Here is a 20,925-nt window from a genome sequence, read left to right as displayed (position 1 = left end):
CTGTATTTAGGGCTTAGTATGTAAAATTTGTTGTGTTGTTTTTCTATTTTCTTTATGAATATGTAAGTTGTTAAATTTATTAATGTTTATTTTTCTTTTGTTGTGAGATCGTGTGAGGCCTATAAAAGAGCAACATTCTGTGATTAATATTGTCTGATGAAGAGCCGGTGTGCTCAAAAAGTGAACGCTTTTTTAAGTTAATACATTTTTATTTTTGAAGCTTTGATATTGCCGCCTTTATGGATAATTTTGCACTTTTTGTTGTTTAGCTGAGCACCCATTTAGATTGATGTATGTGCTTTCATTATAATTGGAGCACCTGTTTTGGTATGAAGCTGCACAATTAATCGCTAACATATTGCAATTTTGATTCAAAATCCCGCACATTGAGTCGTATTTCAAAAGATTATGATTTGCATATGTGAGTTAAACAAGCACAGCTGTACATTTAAATCTGCTTTTGACCCAGAGAGTTGAAAAAAAAGAGTCACGTGAAAACACCTGAATGAAACACCTTGTGTCTTTAGTGTTTTCAGACAGTACACTGAAAACATTTTTTTTGCTAAATTGTTGCAAACAATTTATATGGACTGTTTTTAAACAAACAAACTGAATTTAGTAATATTCAGCTAAGTTTGTTTGTTTGCATGACCATATAATTTGGTTGCAACCACTTGCCTTAAAAATGTATACCCAATGAATATTTTTTTCAATGTATTATTATTTCTGTTTTAAGAATTTTCAAATTGTCCCAAAAGTCCTGGGATGACAGTTTATTGTTTGGATATAGACACTGATGTCTTGGGACAAAATCATGAATATTCCAACAACTTGGTGTGACATTATTTAAATACGCTTCAAAACTACAATTGTTTTTTTTTTGTTTTTTCCATTGGTTAATAGCTTATAATTTGAAGCTTTGCTTATAGATTACCTACCCTTTTGTTTTTATATATATTGCTATAAAATTGTATATTTTTAAACTTTAATTATTCAATTTTTTAGAAAGGCCCCTGTCATCCTCCTAGACTCGTGACCGAAAAAAAAAAACATCAGAATTGTCAACTCCTGTGCCTATGTTCCTAAATTTATAAACAAAAAGAAAAAAAGAGGATTCTCCTTTGCATGTCTGGAAATAATTATAACGAGATGAAAGTGTTTAAATTCTTCGCCATGTTCTCTGCAGTTCAGAAATGTCCCCATTGTCAAAAATGGAGATTGTGTTTTATGTGGCTGTCATCTCCTGTGCTCTCCCTGTCTCCTGTCTCCTCCTCATTCCCACGCCGGAGAACGGGAGCAGGGATAACAGCGGTAGCTGGAGACGCTGAATTCCCTGACAGCGTGGCATGACGGGAGAGGAACTGTATTGGCATGTTGATACCATGCCGAGTTCAATCTAAGTGCCAGGCTCTCCCTTCAATGCAGCTGCATAGAAAACAGACAGACTTTTGCATAGGCTAGCACGGGGAGTATAATTATCAAAAATCAAAAAAATATATGTAAATATACCCAGTAGGGTGTGTCAGGAGGCCTGAGCGTTATCTTAACTGATCAAACAAAAGGTCAAAATGCACAAACAATGAACATTTTGCACACATTTTTTTTTTACCCAGACTTTGTGTGGCATGCCATTTTAATATGCACTATCAGTGTAAAAGTACACGTTGGCACTAGGACAGTACCTTTTAAAAAAATATACCTTTGTACCTTATTTACTCCTAAATGCTTCATATTAATACCTTAAAGATATATATAAGTATCTAAAGTGTACATTCTGATACCTTAACAGCAAATATTAAGTGTCATGCCAATGACAGCTTATTTTTCTCTGAGTGTACAATCATTAACAAGAATACTTGTCATTATTGAGTGTATGCAACATTGTTTACTCAGTTTAGTACTAGTTTATATTTTTCTGCTGATCCAGTCAAAACAAGTTGAGTCAGACAGTAGCAACACGGATGTTGGTGAATTTTTGGACCCACAATATATTGTTGCCAACTTTAATCTAACAATTCATTTAATTTATTATTTAATTCATTCATTTGGTACAGTGCACATATTATGTACAGGTTATAACTCTATATTTATATTTATATATAAATATATGGAATATTATTGAATGATTGATTTACCATGACCCAAAACCTTAGAACATGATAAAAATGTTAACCTTATCAATATAAGTTATGTTTATTTAAATATTTAATATTTTAAATAATAATAACAATTGCAGTAGTATTAGTAGTAATATTGTTGCAATTGGTATTATTAGACTTCATTGAAATTAATAATTTCAAAATGAAACATTCCAACTAATATTTTTTTTTATTTTAAATAAAAAGTATCATCCTGTTTTAGTGCAGTTATATACACTTGGTTATTGACTGGTCTGTTTTCGGTTCCACAAAATAATGTTTCAAACAAGTATTGGCAATTGGAATTTTTCAGAACAGTCAGATCCAATCACAATGTCTAAAGTGATAACAAAACAGTTGATTTTGCTCACAAGATTATAAGGCTTAATGGCATGAAATGCCATCAGTCTACAGAGATTTCTCAGTATTTTTCTCTGTTGCAATCGGAATATCACAAAAAAAAAGCCAAAAAAAAACAGAAAAAGCCAAATCAAAGTAAAGCAAACACTACCAGATTACTATGGTATAAATATAGCACTACAACAATTAATAAGAGAGAGATTGACTAAGATTGTCACTTACCTGTGTTATAATGATTTGATCAGCTGTAGTTTGAAATTTACGCAGAATTTTTCTCCCCTTAGGACCCTATTCAGTCTCTGTCATCATTTTTTGGCAGAACATCAACCATCTTTGCTTTGCTCAGTATGACAGGCTGATGGCCACCAATGTCCTCTGAAATTATGAATATTAAAATAGGCACTATCCTTATAAATAAACTGCATAGTTGCAATATAAGCAACTACCTCAAAAAAAGCCTCAATAGTACATTATGCTGTCCAACAGCTGCAATTTTTATCAAACTGTAGTGAGTTGTTTAGTCCCTCTTCAGTCCTAGTGTGTTTATTTAATTTGTGTTAGTTTATTTAATTATTTAAATTTGTTTATTTGTACACTCTATTTAAACCCAGTGAGCACATACACATATAAATAAAACTTTTACTTTGGATGCGATTAACCGCAATTAAACTTTTGACAGCAAAAATAATCTAATTACATGGATTTCATTTTGGAGTCTGACTACATATATTGTTTTTTGTTTTTTTTTATACATTGTTCTCATGTTTGGTGGTTGTGGGGCGAAAGTAAAACTTTGAGAGTTATGAATAACTAAAAATGATACCCGTGATTGTTTTGTCTAAGACTGACCATTTAAAAGCTGTAAAAGTCATTTTCCTCTGTGCTGGGTCTGTGCAAGGCCCTTGTATTAGTTTTAAGTGAATCCCCTGTTGCTGGCTCTGAAGTGGAAAATGTACTGGGTCTTATTTAATAGGAAAATCAAGCAAACTGCTTATAAAATGGCCATTTATCATTCTCCGGGCCCTAATTGGTTTCCTGTGTCCATGTGGTGCGGTAAATTGAATGTGTCCTTTCTTTTGCAGCTCAAGCGTTGCAAATGTGGTAATCAGCTGCGTTCAGCTCCAGTTCATGCAGGCGGAGAAAATATTGGGCTAAACATGCACGCCACATTCCACTGGCAATTAATGTTCATTACGACTTCAAGGAAAAAAAAACAGCCAGGTTGCTTTGTGCTGAATTTGCGGCGTTCTTTAGAGAAAGTGATGCCAGGCTGTTTCACTATCAGGCTCGTGAACCAATAATAACCCTATAAGCAGTGACTTTGCAGAAAACCTAACGGCATATGTGATTATGATACGCCAACATTCACGCTTGGGATTTTTATTTTTGTCAAATTGTCAAATATTGACTAAAGCCTAATTACTTTTACAATCCTCTCTTGGACTTCCGTTCCGCAGGTTGTACAAGTTCCTCTGAGCACCATTTAACAGGTGGCACAAATCTCTTCGTGCAAAGCTGTAGTGTTTATGTAGTAAAGTTATAATGAGGTCTGCAAGGGGACCTAATAGGGTGGGCGAGATCACGAAGCGTCCCGTTGGATTTATTTGGCAACGTAGTGCACGTGCACAACACAAAACTTGTGCCACTATAAGAGAAGTAATTGGCGCTGATAAAGCATAAGGGGTTAAAATTGACCTACGTCCTGCAAATTCCCAGGAATGCGGTGGAGTTAGTGAAACCACATGAAAACATAACAAAACACACGTTCCACAAACTCATTAAGCAGCACCAGCAGAAGTCATTCATCATAGGCCCGTATGAGAAGGCTTCACACCCTTGGCGCAGACTCCGGAGGGAAGCAGACGGGGCTCGTAGGTTAATGAAGGAAAGAGGGAGCTCCACTGATGGCCATTCCAGACCAAACTGGTCCGGAGAAGGGTATGTGTCAGGACAGGACATACTGTACCTCTAGATTAGCTTCCACCATATGTTCGAGTCAGGCTTGCTCTGTCTGCTACACCAACGAGTTGTCATTTTACAGGAATGTCCATATGGACTGTGCTCCAATGGATTACAGGTGTTCGTGTGTGGAGTCAATGAGAACTTGTGCATTGAAGGCAATTGTAATGTTTGGAGCTGTCAAATTGGTGTATGTACTCGATGGATCTTTTCTTGAAAAGTGATCAAATTTCTTGACCTCAAAGTTAAATATAAAAAGAAAATGGCAAACATTATGGGTTGCTTTATTTATGCTATGTTTTACAATAATTCTAAAATGTATGTAATTTTTATTAAATACTATATTGGAAAAGCTGTAATAAGTTTATATTATACTTTTTTTTATGTTTGAGGCCCTATGAAATCAGTTTTGTTACTGCTACTACCCCTACTTTCAGAATAACATTTTACCATACAATAGTAATAATAAGCCTTTCCAGCTTATTTTGCAATGCAGAAGGTTGTGCAGAATGTGCAAACTGCTAATCTTACAAGTGAGACACAATTAAATATTAATAGCTGATAATTCTCTATTTTCATTGTGTATACTTAAAGGTGCAGTATGTACGTCTGACAACCAGTGGCTGAACTAGGTATTGCATTCCTGGATCAAAACAAACACAAGCGCAGGTTGCCAGATTGAAGACCAACAAGAGTAAGTCTGACTGGTCTGCCAATAGAGCCTAAAGGCTGATTTAAATTGTGTTCTAAATAAAAGCAACGGCATTTAATATTTAATATTTTCATATTAAAAGCAGTTTTTGTTCTAACCAACGCTTCAAATTGATGTATTAGAAATGGCTTTTTTTGCAGCTGAAAAACAGAAAACTGACAATGATCACCTCAGGTACACCTCATGTGCTTTATTCAGTGTTAAATGCTAACAATGTGAGTTTGAATGCCATTTTACATGATATTGCTCGTCATATACTGAAAGCACCAGCAGATAGTTCACCTGAGATCTTAAAAATAAAATAAACCATTTGAAATTGAACTTTAGAATTGTGACTACATTTAATAATGTTAAAGAGGGTTAATGTGTATTAATAAGATTATAAACCTTACCATTTCGTAGATGAGTGCACTATTCTGTGCTTCTAAACAGCTCATCTGGTGCAAACTGCCAAATCGCTTACCACTGCAAATCTCATCACGTAGCGTGTTGTTAGGACATGTGGTTACAATGTAACCTGCTCACCTAATGTTTACGTTCGTAATACTTATATTATTTGCTAATTACTAACCTCATGTGGAACTCTGAATCTGCATCTCATTTCACAGTCAGCTATTGTCCAGCAAAGGTCACATTTCGCTCACAGACGCATGCTTTGAGAGCCTTTCTTACTGAATTAATAAAATATGTCGTTTTCCAACAGGGCAACCCGGGGTGCTGAAATATAATTGGGCGGGTTAAAAGAACCAAAACTAAGACAGCATTCTTGCACGAAACGCACATTTTTAAAGAAGAATATCTGATTTCAGCATTGTTTTTCAGATAAAGAATGTTCACTTGGCATGATTCTTAAATATCTGCAAACACATTATGGTATTTTTATGCTTTAAAAGAGTGAAAAACTACATCTTTAATGTATTGTCAGCATTTGTTCTTCTGTAGTTTTTGGTATAGCAGAATAAAACCCAATTTGTAAAAAAAAGTGTTATCAAAAGTCTCTAAAACTTACCTGAATTATTTGAACTTGTAGAGTCATTAAAAGCAAATATTGTACCAGGTCCTATTGGGAGATCACTTTTAGTCACAACTGTACAACATTTATTCTTCTCCGTTTAGAAAGTCCCTATTTTCACTTAGTGTTTTTTGTTTTATTTTTCCTTAAAGAAAATCTGCCAATGGATGGGTTGTGGCTGGAAGGGCATCCGCTGCGTAAAACTGGATAACATATACTGGACAAGTTGGCGGTTCATTCCACTGTGGCGACCTCAGATTAATGAAGGGACAAAGACGAAAAGGAAATGAATGAATGAATATCATGGAATAAATTAACTGCTGTCACAAACGGCTCAGGCGTACTTGGTTGTGTTTGCGACATAACTAAGCAGGCTGTAAACACAGCATAAACAATGTTTGGAAATGGGAAAGAACAAACACAGTAAACGGCATGATGACGAACAGCTCATGGTTTGCTTGTTGCCCTGCTAGGTCACACAATTTTGTTTCTTTTTAGCCTTTTTTACCAGCCTTAATGCTAGTTTACAGCCAAAGGGTAATAACTTCAGAATAGGGCGTTCTTTCCATGCAAGTATGAATCTCAACTAGCCAGGGCCCAAGTCCATTGCAGCGTATACTGAATCCTAATGGTCGGCTAAGAAAGCCTGACAGCAATACTTGACATGGGCATTAAATCATTGCCCCAAGGAATCCTCCATCCTGCACCTCCTGACAGGAACACTGTCATCTCTGCCAGGGCATTTCCTATGCCTCTTGACAACACTGGATCTGAATTAGTCATTGCATTAGATGTAAATTGGTGCTGTTCAAGGATAATAATGAGCACCAAGATACATGTCGGTGTCACTGACATGACGCCATTTTGATACTGTCTCCCACCGGTTTATTATGTCTAATGGTATTCAGGCCGCGGCTGGCCGGAAAGTTTATTTTCAGTTTATGCACTTGTATTTTTGTGTTTGTTTGGACACTTCTCGGCACAAAGTGTCCATAGCGGAGCTCTTCTCAGAGGGTCAGTCTGGCAGTGTTTATCCAGCTGTCTGCATGATGGCTGACGGCTTCCCACTTGACATGGTTTGGCATTAAGGCTGACTAGCCAACAAGTCCGACTGCATGGGCAGCTCGGTGCCACAAACTGGCATCACTACCACTGCGAGGTGAGACCAGAGACTATAGCTTTTGGCACAGGATTGTTCACCACGCACATATGATTGCAGCCATAACATAGCTGGCTTATGTTGAAGCCTGACCTATCAATCGTGTGCAGACACGTATATAATAACAAGATATTTTATTAAAAGTCATAACCTGGCTGCTTTTTTTATTCTGCACCAAGCTGAATTAACAAGCGGGATAATATAGATGGCTGTGGGATATTAGTAATTAGGCTCAAATTATAACTAAGTGTGCTGTAATTAAAATCTGATAAATATTTGATGCTATTTCTTTTACGATAATTGCAGCCTCGTTAATATGTGAGCGATGCTGAATAATGCACCGTGAAAATCATTATTTCAAATTGTTTTGTTTTTTTTTTCTCTTTTTTCGTTGAGGGTTCCCCCCCACCCCCTCCTCCTGGAACGGCTGACAGACACACTTTTTCATTGAAAAGAATGAAGGGCATAAACCGATGGTTCGAGCGAGATGGACAACATGTGCTTTATATGGAGAGAGGGAGGTCTTCCTGCCAGACTCCTAATTGAGGCCATTTAGCAAACATACATTCAGGAGGCTGAATGCTGAAGTATGAGCCAGAGGCTCTGTTGAACCATTAGCATGTATTCCCAGTTGCTCAAGTTAGCGAAGAAAAAATAGAGGTCTACCACTGAAATAATGTCTGCCAATTACCGCTGTACATAGTAGATAAGGATGTGTTTTACAGCCTAAAACTGACAAAATCTGCCGCTATGAGAAAGCTCCTCAGCCCAGGGAGTGGAGAGCGTGATCAATATCGGTCAGCTTTGTCCTCTATCAGGCTCATTCGGTATTCAGCAAGGCGCTGCGCTCTGTTTTCTGCTTTTAAAGTGCACTGTAGTTCATAAACAGACTTTTATAACCAACGTTCTGCTTACGAGGTGTAAAATCCAGGGTGGCCTGGGAAAGCGCCGGGTGGAACTGAGGACGAGCGCTGATGAGTTCCTGGGAGCAGGCAGAGGGCAGAACATGACTTTTGTCAGATTCCCAAATGGAAAGGAAAAATGTGTCCAACGGTGAACAAAGGCGATTCGTCTCTACGGAGTTTGCCCCCACATGATTTCAGGTCTAAGTTGTCCTATCACATGTCTGAGTTAATTTCGTGCAACAGTGCAAGACTATGGCAGTTCTGTCAGATTTATGTGGAAGTTGTAGGTTTCAATTCTGGAGATTCGTTTCTGCAGGCTAGCACATGAGCACTTGAAAAGCTGTGAGATCTCCTCTTTCAAACATTATCATTCTCCTGTTGTATGGATTTTCCTTCCTGACGGCCAGCATTTGAAGAATTTATTTTTCCGGCTAATTATATGACAATATGATGGATTTTTTTTAGCCCTCAATGCAAACGCAGAATTGAGTAGATGGTACCGCTGGAGGTGCGCTCGCTCTGCCCTTTATGCGTGGTGAATGTGCTGAATGTGTTGCCTTGTGTTTTTTCTTTTTTTTTTGGATGTTGCTTACCTTTGAAAACTCATCCTCTTGTGTCTCCTGCTGTTTCACCGTGTTTTAAGTATCAGTCATACAGGTTAGGTAATGCACAATAGTGACTTGGATGGCAGTGCTTTTACCATTGGAAAACTTGTTGTACTCCAACTCAAGCACTCTGCTTAAGTGAAATTGACATGCCTTTCAATATGTGCTGAAAGTGTTTTATTAAAAAAGACGTCTTTTATTCTTTAGCCCTTGCATCACATTGCGTTGGCCACATGCTCTGATCATTGTTCTCCATAGGGGAGGCTGGGCAAATTCAGCAGACACTGCCTAATAAATAAATAAACAAACGAATAAATTGATTGATAAAGTATGTGTTCTAAAGTTTTTAGTAAACTTTTTTGGCGGAGAAGTTCACTCTTTTTATTTCCCTGAGGCGTTGATGATATTCAGCCTTTGTTTTAGCTTTTAAAATGGGGTCATCACATAGGACAGATAAATCATAAATACAGTATAAAACATGGCTGTCCAGATTCACCTGCTCTTATTAAAATTTGAGGATTAGTGACTGCCATTTGTCTTTGAACTTTAAACTCTGTGCCCTTTTGAAGCTAATAATCTGTGCTGTATGGTCATGTTTAAATGTGAATAAGGCAGTTTTTAATCTGTTAGATTCCCCAAAATAATATCATTCTCCCATGAGGGACCCCTGCAAATATTTAACAAATGTATCCAAATTGCTTGTAGGAAGACCCAATTTATGCTGCAAGAATTTTTTCATTTTATTCATTCAAGTTGTTTTTACTTTTTTCTGCTCATTGAAGTACTATTTATTTATTTTTTTTCTTGCAAATTTATTTTCTCACTGTAAATTTTTTTTAATTAATTTGATTTATTTGTTTTAATAAAATATTAGATTATTTCAGTTTCGTTTGATATTAATTTTATATTTTATATTATTATTATTATTATTATTATTATATTTCTTTGTTTCATTTATAATAATGTTTGCTTATTCTTTTTATTTTGTATCTTTTTCTGTATTTATTTAGTTAACTTAAAACATTTTTAGTGCTTTTTCTTTGAATAGTTCCACACAACCTTTTGCACTCCCATGTGGCCCTCTATAAAAAAATACAGCTGAAATCACGATTATTAAACCCCCTTTGAATTTTTTTTTTCTTTTTTAAACATTTCCAAAATGATGTTTAACAAAGCAAGGAAATTTTTACAGTATGTCTGATATTTTTTTCCTTCTGGAAAAATGTGTTTATTTGTTTTATTTTGGCTATAATAAAATCAGTTTTTAAGTTTTTTAAAAACCATTTTAAGGTCAATAATATTAGCCTATTTAAACTAAACTAAACTAAGTTAAACTAAACCCTCCAGGACAGAGTTTGGACACCTCTGCTTTAAGCTTTATAGAAGTGTCTTGAAAAATATCATAAATATAATATATAAATAAAATAATAAGTTATTAGAAATGAGTTATTGAAACTATTATGCTTACAAAGGTGTTGAAAAAAATCTTGTCTCCGTTAAACAGAAATTGGGGAAAAAAGTAAACGGGGGGGGGGGATTATAATTCAGGAGGGTAATAATTCTGACTTCAAGTATATATATATATATATATATATATATATATATATATATATATATATATATATATATATATATATATATATATATATAATAATAATATTATTATTAAGTAAATTAATAACTTTAACCTAGTTAAGCCTTCAAATGTGACTTTAAGCTGTATAGAAGTATATATATAAAGGATTGAACACATGAAGAAAAGAAGGTGTAAAAAGGCAGTGAAAGCCCATATATATAGGCTTTCATATCATTTCATACTTACACATAACTATTAAACTACTACTAAATTAGTATTGTTTGAATATAAGATAAAAAAAAATTTATATCTTTTACTTTATTTATATTATTTATTAGCTTTTTTTCCACAAAATATTTTGCACTCCCATGTGGCCATGTGGGAGTTTGAAAAAAAAAAAAAAAAAAAATATATATATATATATATATATATATATATATATATATATATATATATATATATATATTTTTTTTTTTTTTTTTTTTTGGCTATAATAAAACTAATTTTTAATTTTTTTAAAAACCATTTTAAGGTCAATGATATTAGCCTATTTAAACTAAACTAAACTAAGTTAAACTAAACCCTCCAGGATGGAGTTTGGACACCTCTGCTTTAAGCTTTATAGAAGTGTCTTGATATATATATATATATGTGTGTGTGTGTGTGTGTGTGTGTGTGTGTGTGTGTGTGTGTGTGTGTGTGTGTGTGTGTGTGTGTGTGTGTGTGTGTGTGTGTGTGTGTATACAGTATAATTGACATACATACAAGATTTCTAAGTAATATATTAGTTTGCATAATTATTACCAACAGTGGATAATAGGAACATATTTTAAACTTATTACTGTTTTTCCAAGTTAAGCTGAAAGTTGCTTTCTAGATAATGTTGCTTTCTGATTTAAATCTTTGTATTTTTATGTGTTTTTTATTGTTGTTTTTTTTGTTTTGTTTTGTTTTTTGTCGCTAACACTTTTTATATGTCTGACATTTAAAGTTTACATTTTAGTTATGTTTTCCAAAATATGAATATGCTTTAGTTACTATATGTTTTCAGCTTGTGTTAGAGTATACCCCAGTTCACAATGACAGCAATAAAATTGCTGGAGGTCACCAGTCCATTGTAATGTCAGCCGTAGGCGGCAGATCCATCTCTGCACACTGTATAACATTTGCTGCGTCACATTTGCATAAAGTTGATCTTTGCTCATGCCACGTTTGTCACCAGAAATGGCCAGTTCTCAGTGGAAGATTTAATGATTGGTGCAGTACAGTAAACTGCTCTGTCCTATTGATATGATTTTACAGTACCATTTATAAATATCGGCACCTTTGGTTAATAATTTTTAGCGTTTATTGTCTTTAGTGTTTACCTTTTGATCTTTTAATCAAAATATTACCAAAAACCTCTGCTTTCATTAAGAATAAACAGACAGAGCATGCTTTTTATAAAAGATCAAATAAATTTGTCAAATGTATGTATGCCAAAAGGATTGTCTCCACCATGAACAAATATGTATGAGCAAAGAATTTTGAAGTATGTTCAGAATGAGAGCAAAGAATAGAGCTGTGATTCGAGACAAAACATTGTTGAACTGTACTATTGAATGTTGAGCTGTAATGTTGAGAAAATAGCAAAAATGGGTTTCAGAAATCACTGTGGCAAAATGGCTTGACAGCGCCACCTATACACATACAACTAAGGACTTCTAGAGCTGTTTCATGTGCGCATGCAAAAATTGACAGACAGATTGACAGATTGTTTCAATACCGGCAAAAAAGACTCTTGGAGCATTATATGAAATTTAACTGGAAATTTTTACCATTTCCAGAACTTGAAAATGCTAAGTTCCACCAGCAGGGCAATGATTAAGAAATTTACATTAGTTGGAAGAATTATAAATCAGTCTGGAAGAGGATTTGTGTGAATCTTGTCTTAATCACTGTTTGGAGGGTGGGTCCAGGGGCCCAAAAATCTCCAAGAATCACAGCTGGAGATTTGCAGAAGTTTGGTCAGAAAGTCTCCAAAACAACAGTTCGACTTTAACAATACCAACACAAACAGCTTGAAGCCCATATTCTCTTTCAAAAATAAGAAACCTAAACATTTTCTGGTTTTATATTAATTGATTAATAAGAACATAACTTTCTTATATCATATTTACTGAGAGTGGTAATATTAGTGGAGGATATTTTATATGTAAATATTCATTCTTGATTATATTTAGTTTTGGAACAAGCAAATATTTTGTAAAACTTTACTTGAAGGGGTGTTCATAATACGGTCATGAAACGTTTACAATTATGACATGACACATCATGAATGTGAATGAGATTTTATTCATGCGTGAGACAACTGTTAAGTGTCATTTGCTCAGTTATGTCATTTTAAATGCAAAGATGACATTGTTTGTTATGAGAACTTTACATAAATGCACCCCATCTAGTCTTCATCTTTGTCACGGCAACTTGATATTATCAAGACAACAAAACTTGTCATAAATCTGTCATAAACATGATTGTCATGAGGTATTATAAAGGTGTCATGAATATTTTTCTAATCACCTTTTTCAGTGGAATAAACTATATTTGACATTGGGATGTATCCTTAAAAATGTCATTACTCTGTCAAATCATTAAGAGCATCATTATTATTTCATTACATTTTTATGACAAATTCAGCCTAAACCAATGTAGTCGAGGTCAAAAAATATTAATGATGCTGTTATAAAATTCATGACATCTACGATATAATGGCTTCATGACAATCATGTTTATGACCGATTTATGACAAGTTTTGTTGTCTTGATAATTTCAAGTTGTCATGAAGAAAACAGGTTGTGATGAATTTGTTTATGTCAAGCTGTCATAACAATGTCATCTTTAAATTTAAAATGTCATAACTGAAGGAATGACACTTCATGACAATTATGAGCATACATAAAATCTCATTCACGTTCATGACTTGTCGTGTCATGATTATAAAGCTTTGATGACAGTGTTTTATGAACATCTATTAATAAGTCAACAATTTTCAATCATTCATTTTCCTTCGGCCTAGTGCCTTTCTTATTCAGGGGGTTGCCACAGCCGAATGAACCGCCAACTTATCCAGCATATATTTTAGACAGCAGATACCCTTTAAGCTGCAACCAATCACTGGGAAACAATGATGTTTATGAAAAAATAATAATTCAGTAATAATTTAAATGAAAAATAACTATATATTTTCTTTAATTATGTTTTATTACCTTTTTTCATGTAAGTTAGAAGTCTCTGTACCATCTGTATGGTCCTTCGTTTTAAGGTTTGGAAGTGCAGGTGTGCTGGGCAGTGCTGGAGTCTGGTTGAGGAGGCAGTGAGGAGAGGGTGGGGCTCTTTCTCTCTCGCTCTCTCTCTCTCTCTCTCTCACTCTCTCTCTCAGAGATGCTGATACAGGAAGAATCTGACACGTGTCTCCGTCACGCATTTTAATGAGTGTACTGCTTCTGTGAAGCTATTAAACGAAATGAACCATTTGAAAGTGAATTTTAGATTTCCGGTCAAAGCGCTCTCCTCCAAGAACGGATGAGGGGATCGGCGATTGTCGAGTGCCCCTCTCCTACCCCCCAGTATCCACACTAGAACCTCTCGCACACAGCATGGATGATCAAAAGAGGCCAACGGCGGACGACCATTATGCCAATGACACTTTGAGTAAGAGTCTGGAGAACAAAATGACATGACAGCCATTAGGGTTTGAAAGTGGGACTTTAAAGAGAGGCTGAAGGATGAATGTCAGGAGGGAATCAAAGGGAGAAAGTTAAATCTTCATAACGTTCGCCGCTCTTCTCGAAAAAAATAAGTTCTTTGCAAACTAGCTCCCATTCAAGTCCCAAAACACGAAGACGAGTGTGTCCATGTAGAATAAAGCAGATGAGGAACTTGAGTCTGGAGGTTCAGACATGAAAGCTAATAGGGCAACGAAACTCCATTGTGCAGGTGGTTGATCATTAGTGGACAGGTTTTTTTGTCAGCGAGACGAGATGCACAACGATCGTTTCAGGAGCGCAAATGATGTGCTGACTCCCAGACGTAACGTCCAGAAGTTCCGCTGAAAAAAAGAAAACAATGCCAAACAAAATGAACACCAATTGCACTCTTCAAAAAACAAAGCTTCTGTATTGGTATTGATGGTTCCACAAAGAAGATTTAACATCTTTATAACCTTTCATTCCACAAATGGATGCTTGCGCTCTTAAAAATACAGTTTGATACTTTTTTTGCAGCGACTGTATTTAAGGAATACATTCCTAAAAATGAAATATGACATATTGGTATCAGTGGTTCCATCAAGATCTTTCAAAAACCAAGCAACCTGTTCTTTGTAGTGGAAAATGTTCTTCAGATTTTCTTCATATAAAAAACAAGTGGTTCTGTCAAAGGGATGTTTTTGCAGTAATGCCACAAATAAACATTTTACAGGGTGTCAGCTGGGTTTTAAAAAGTATTAAAAGTTGATCAATAAATTATGGGAAAATTAGAGCCCTTAAAATGTATTAAAAAGTCTTAATCATGTTTTTACGAGGTCTTAAATTTTGTTCAAGCGTTGTCCAAAGTGTTCGACTCCAAAAAAAGCATAAATATATTTATTTTTCTTGTTCCACACAATTGATTTGGGCCGGCATGTTGTTGATGTCACGTAATTTGAGACAAACGCGGGAAGGTGATGTGACGCTCTCCACATGTAGCAAAACCATAGAGCAAAACAGGCGGCAAAATGGGATAATGTACGTTTGCGTACTCCTGTTTGGAGAAAGATGAGTTTAAACAGTGACTGAAGCTAAAAACAACATGCTTCCTCCGAACTTATCTGAGTTCTGTTGCACAGTTGTGCTCTATTGATTTATTTAACTACAACTGTATATTACCAACTGTTAAGGTTAAAGGTTTGATACTGATTAGAACTTGAAGTGGCGACGAGGTCTTAAAATATTCTGAGAAAGTCTTTAAAAGGTAGTGAAAAGGTAGTGAAATTATCTTTAGGATTCCTACATATACGTTTTGGTTTGCCACTGAACACTTCTTAAATTTTCTTAGCATTGAAATTTTTATAATCTAAAGGACCTTTTTTCTCTATGAAGAAGCTTTTGTAGAATGAAAACATGGTTCTTCACGGAACCATCAATGCCAATAAAGAACCTTTAGTTTTAAGAGTGAGCTCACTGAAAGGTTCATTAAGGGACCCAAAATGGTTTTGCTATGGCATCACTCCAAAAACTCTTTCTTGAAACCTTAATTTTTAATAGTGTGGATAGAACAATGAATTCCGAAATGCGTCCCTGGGCCCTTTTTCTACTTCTAAGCCTCCTTTTTAACCTAATTGCCAAGAAAATCACAGGCCTCTGTGTTCGGTTTGTGCAGTTTCTAATTCCCCTCCTCAGTCAAATGCCACATTATGCCAGCAAACGTGGCTGATCAGCTGGATTTTTCTGGCACTGTCCATGTGGCTCATCTCTCCCTGCCAGTGCAAGGAAAAATGCATCTAATGTGTCTCCATGTCACATAATCAAGGATTTTAGAGTGTAAATCTTTGATCTGGGAGAACATTTTCTGATAGGATCAACCCCCACCACCCACCACCCCCCTCTTGGCTGAAGTCTTCTGATCTCCCTCCAATTACTGGTGTCAAATGAGTCTGTTTACAGGCTGATTGGATGAGTGCTGTACTGACAGTGCACCTCCCTCTCTCTGGAAAGCCTCTTTCCGTCCTCGGCCACCATCGCACCAATGGCGAGGACCCCGGCACACAGCTGGAGCTGTTTGGAGCCGCTTCAGAGCCAGTTGTAAGGCGGCCAAGTCGGGGGTCTCAGGGGCCTTCCATCTGGTGTGACAGGGCAGGCTCTGGGGCTTGGCTGACAGAGTGCGAGAGAACCCACAAACCTTGCAGAGCCTCACAAATCTTTTATTTATTGGCCTGCTCAGCTCACATTTGCAGTAGTTAGTTAATATGCAGACTGGGCTCCAGGACTTCAAATGGCGCTGTGGAGTGAAGCTGGCTGGAGTTTAGGGGAGGGAAGGTGGGGGCTCCTCAGCCAGCCGTCCCGCTGAGAACTAAAGGGGGGAGGAGGTCACTGTCCAGCTGCAGGGGAGATCTGTGGCTCTCGTATTCAGCCATATTCATCACTATCACCGTCATCATCGGCATCATCATAATGAGGATCCCAGCATGTGAACGAGATCTTAAGAAGCATATGACTTGCATCATCGCTGATTTTTATGCTGTTTGCTGTGCCCTTAAGGGCTGCTCCTGGAGAATTTGTTTTTACATGCAACAAACGAGCCGCACAATTAAGGTTTCTTAATTATTCTAGACCCACATTAAGGTAACACATGCTTTAAAGAGATGAGAATTTTGGCGCTATTTACTCCAAACCTGTTTGGTTGAGGAATAAGATTATATTCTAAAGGATGTTCATGTTGTTGTCCATATAATGAAGGTTGTTGGTGTCCTAATATCAACATAGGCTCATTCTGAAAACAAAGCCCTATATACGTTTCTGAAGATCGCGAATTATTTAGCCTGAAGTACGTATGGCTGCATATGGCTTTTAAAACGAATGCTACGGGGCAGTATGACGCCGTTCCTTTTCGCTCTTACCAGCTGACCGCTTACCTCCGTGTGGACGGCTTTCCCGCTGTTACCAGTTTGTATAGTTAGCTTGCTATGTATGTCGGTGGACTTGAGATGCAGAGAGGAGTTGACCATGACAACGGGTTTGGAATCTGCTGAGGAATGGTTCCAGAAAGCGGGTAAGAAAAAAACAGAAGCAAAAAAATTAATAAACAAGTAAATTTCAGGGAGAAAGGAGGTAACATCTGAAAGTGTTAAAAATTAGGCTAGGACATTTCTTTTTCTGGATTGCTTTTTAAAATTGTCAGTTGGGTTTAGGAAAGAAGGGTGGGCAGATCAATCAGTGCTTTTGACAATGCTATTGGTTGGGTTTAGGGTAGGAGGAGGGTGGGTCAGTCAGTCAGTCAGAGAGTCGACGGTCAGTTAACAGCAACCTCTGGTGCATTTATATGAGAACAGTAGGCACGAATGGCACTTGAGAGAGAAATTTCAAGAAGAGAGAGAGAGAAGAAGAGAAGAAAAGCAAACACAACGACCTCTGGTGGATTCACACAAAAAAAAACTGCACAAAAACGTAGCTCCTGGTGCGCATTTGGCAGTCTCCAGAAATGTATATAGAGGTACGTTTTCAGATTGAGCCTGGGCTGCCTAACATGGTGGCCACGGGATCTTAAAAAGTAAAAAAAAATTTGTTAAATTTCAAAAACTAAAAGGCCTTAAAAAGTCCTAAATTCACTAAAATATAACTTGTATAGGTCTTTATTCGTTTTAAACTGGTCTTAAATTTTCAATGTCCATGTAAAGCTACCCGATCATGCCAACACCTGTATACAGTATTGAGTCACCAACAATACATCTCATTAAATATAAATCTCAAAAAATAATACATACTTAATAAAACTTTTGACAAAACTCTATTCACAACTCTATTTAACAATATGGTTCCTCACAATAATATTTGTGCGTTCTCCATATATTTATAGAATGTGGTGAGGACACTGACCTGGACAGAATGTAGTACATTTAGTTTATTGTAGTTTTTAAAGCTTCTCAAAGAAAAGTTATATTGGGAAAAAGTGTATGTATGGTGTATGTTTGCTTGTTTTGACACATTATTTAAGTATCATTCAAGTAAATAGAATTGTGTTTAATGAGACAAGTAAAAATCTACACGGGGTAGCCCTGTATAAGGCAATTTTCATTCATGATGGTCTTAAAAAGGTCTTAAAAGACTTAAATTTGACTTTTAATAGACTCCATTGTTTTTCCAATTTGTATCAATCAAGATAAGCTAAAGTGCTTCTATCTACAATAAAAAATAAATACATAAAACACTTCTATAACAGATATATTTATGTAAAAATGAGACAGGGTTATTCTTACCTTGATATAAATACATAAACATACATGATCATGCTAAATTTTGCAATAATATCCAATTCCTTGCAAAAACCTTTTACTCAAAAATGTGTAAATAATAATGGTTTGAATGATAATCAAGAAAAAAAACATAAAAGTGTACAAAATAAATTATTTGGTATTTTACTTTATTTTAATGTCCTTGCTCTGTTAAACATCATTTGGGAAATATTAAAAAAAAAAAAAAAAAAAACATTTTCAAAGGGGGGCTAATAATTCTGACTTCAACTGAATGTGATACAAATGTCAAAATGTATTATTTTACAAATCATACACTATTGCAAAAGAGTTTTAGGGGTCATAACTAGGGCCAGACAGAATCTGAGGACAATTTGTGTATATTTATGCTGAGAATTTTGTAAAAAAAAAAAAAAAAAAAAAAAATATATATATATATATATATATATATATATATATATATATATATATATATATATATATATATATATATATATATATATATATATATATATATATATATATATATATAAATTTATGCGGAATGATTTTGGAAGTGCAAAAACTAAAAACGTAATATTTAAAATAAAAATAATACCTTTTTAACTTGTATTTAAAGTTTACAATGAAAATCCAATTAGATCCATTTAATTGGTTAACAAAGCAAGTCTCTTATATAATATATCTACTAAAAAACAGAACATATCACTTTACAAACTGTATTGTAAATAAATCATATGAACATTTGGTCACACCTTATTTTGATGATCCGTTTGTTGAATTTACGTTACATTGCATCTACATGTCAACTAATTCTCATTAGATTAGAAGTAGACTGTTAGGTTGGGGTTAGGGTTAGTGTAAGTTGACATGTACTTGCAAAGTTTCTAAAAGTCAGTTAAATTTCTGTTCAGCAGCGGTATCACTAATACTCAAATGAACCATCAAAATAAATTGTTACCGAACATTTTATTATTATTATTATTATTATTATTATGGTATCACAAAATATTAGTGAAATTAATTTAAAAACGGAATAAATATATTAACACAAGTGAATACATAGACTCGATGGGCTACAAATCTGTGGATTTCTGTCTGCGCAGATTCTGTGTGGGCCTAGTCATAACATAGTCTTTATTCTTAAATCTTTGTTTATCAATAATCTGTCCATTTCATAATTTGTAGCAAAAGGATGAAAGTTGTTTTGCTGCCTCTGGTATTTATTTTATCTGGAAATGTCAAAAAAGTCATATATTTCATCAGTGAAATGTATGTGTAGGTAAGTTTTGGCAGTTTTACAGAAATATGCCTTGAGTCATCTCTAGCCAGTGAGCCTGGATTGGACCTATTCCTTTAAAAGTGGTAGGGAAGCATGTGCAGCCCTCATTTGCATAGTCACTGTCAAGCATTAGCATGAATTCAGGGATATTCCGTACTGCCACCTAATGTTTTGATATGTGAGTGCATTTGGGCTGATGCTAACTTTTAAGTAATCAGTGCTGGGAAAATATGCGTAAGAAGTCTAGATTAGCAGGGAAATGAAAGCAATGCTAATAATAGTTATTTTCCTCCACTTAGCAAGAAAAAAAACCCTGACTCGAGTCAAAATATTAACATTTTATTCTCTCACTTACTAGAAAGTCGTCTAAAGAAAAACACTCTGTCCCAGGGAGACAGTTTCATGCTAAAGGAAGGTCAACACAGAGCTCCGCGTGACATTTTCTTCAAATTTATGGAGTAACAGCGTGTCACACTGCATTGTCATGCGATGACACCAATTTGACGTGATGGCTCTTTACGGCTGTCCCTTTCCTGTCATATACTGCATGCACAGCAGATACAAGAGTTCAACAAGCGCTCCAAAGGGGGCTGTCTCATCGCTCACATCGCCACACACACACAATGCCTTCACCATCCCCATATATCTTGGAGAAAACAGACCTGACAACAAATTTATAGCATGTAAAATCTCCAGCAAGCACACAAAAGCATGTTTCATACCATACGAGTGTGCTACAAAGGCATCGCCATTAAGACAAATCAGTCGCCAGGCCACTGGGAATTTAGAAAGAGGTGAAACAGTGCAGCCTTTCTGTGGCGTTCATGGGAACACAGATGCCAGTATAGAGCGTCTGTGCTCAGAGCAGCCAATCTCAGCAATTATTAACTAGGTGGCATCGAGAGCGCTGCTTAGCCTGTTCAACAGCTCCCTGAGCTCTTTAAGGAGCTCAAGACATATTTTCCAGCAGGCCCTCTGGAGCATCGCTCTTCACACACACGCTCTCTCTCTCTCTCTCGCCTTGTCACTCGTCCCTCTCCTCCTTATTTCTCCGGTTGTGTCCTCTTGGATCCAATTTGCAACTTAGCATCACCCCTGTTTGCTGGTTTTCTTCTGGTCTTATCTTATCTTGTTACACACTCTTCAGGCTTTGTGGTTAAATTATGTATTAAGGTCAATGTCAAAACATGGAAGATATGTAATCTACGGGGAGTTTCCTTTTATTCATTATTA

At 35.8% G+C, this 20,925-nt stretch overlaps 1 long non-coding RNA gene across 10 annotated transcripts in view; it reads left to right on the top strand.

The window, feature by feature from the left end:
• The window catches only part of LOC147835345 (uncharacterized), a 299,503-nt gene that overhangs the window by 257,812 nt on the left and 20,766 nt on the right, over window positions 1-20,925 (top strand). For 4 of the 10 annotated variants that reach the window (XR_015499676.1, XR_015499678.1, XR_015499679.1 and 1 more), the window contains 2 exons: window positions 5,052-5,151; window positions 6,334-9,054. This is a non-coding gene — a long non-coding RNA (uncharacterized LOC147835345). Of the gene's footprint in view, window positions 1-5,051; window positions 5,152-6,333; window positions 9,055-20,925 lie in introns of those variants that run through there. The other 6 variants (XR_015499683.1, XR_015499680.1, XR_015499682.1 and 3 more) reach the window with 3 other exon arrangements.

The sequence above is a fragment of the Danio rerio genome, chromosome 9, assembly GCF_052040795.2.
Source record: "Danio rerio strain M-AB ecotype USA chromosome 9, GRCz13ab, whole genome shotgun sequence".
NCBI classification, from domain to species: Eukaryota; Metazoa; Chordata; class Actinopteri; order Cypriniformes; family Danionidae; genus Danio; species Danio rerio.
This window is presented reverse-complemented; position numbering and strand designations above follow the sequence as displayed.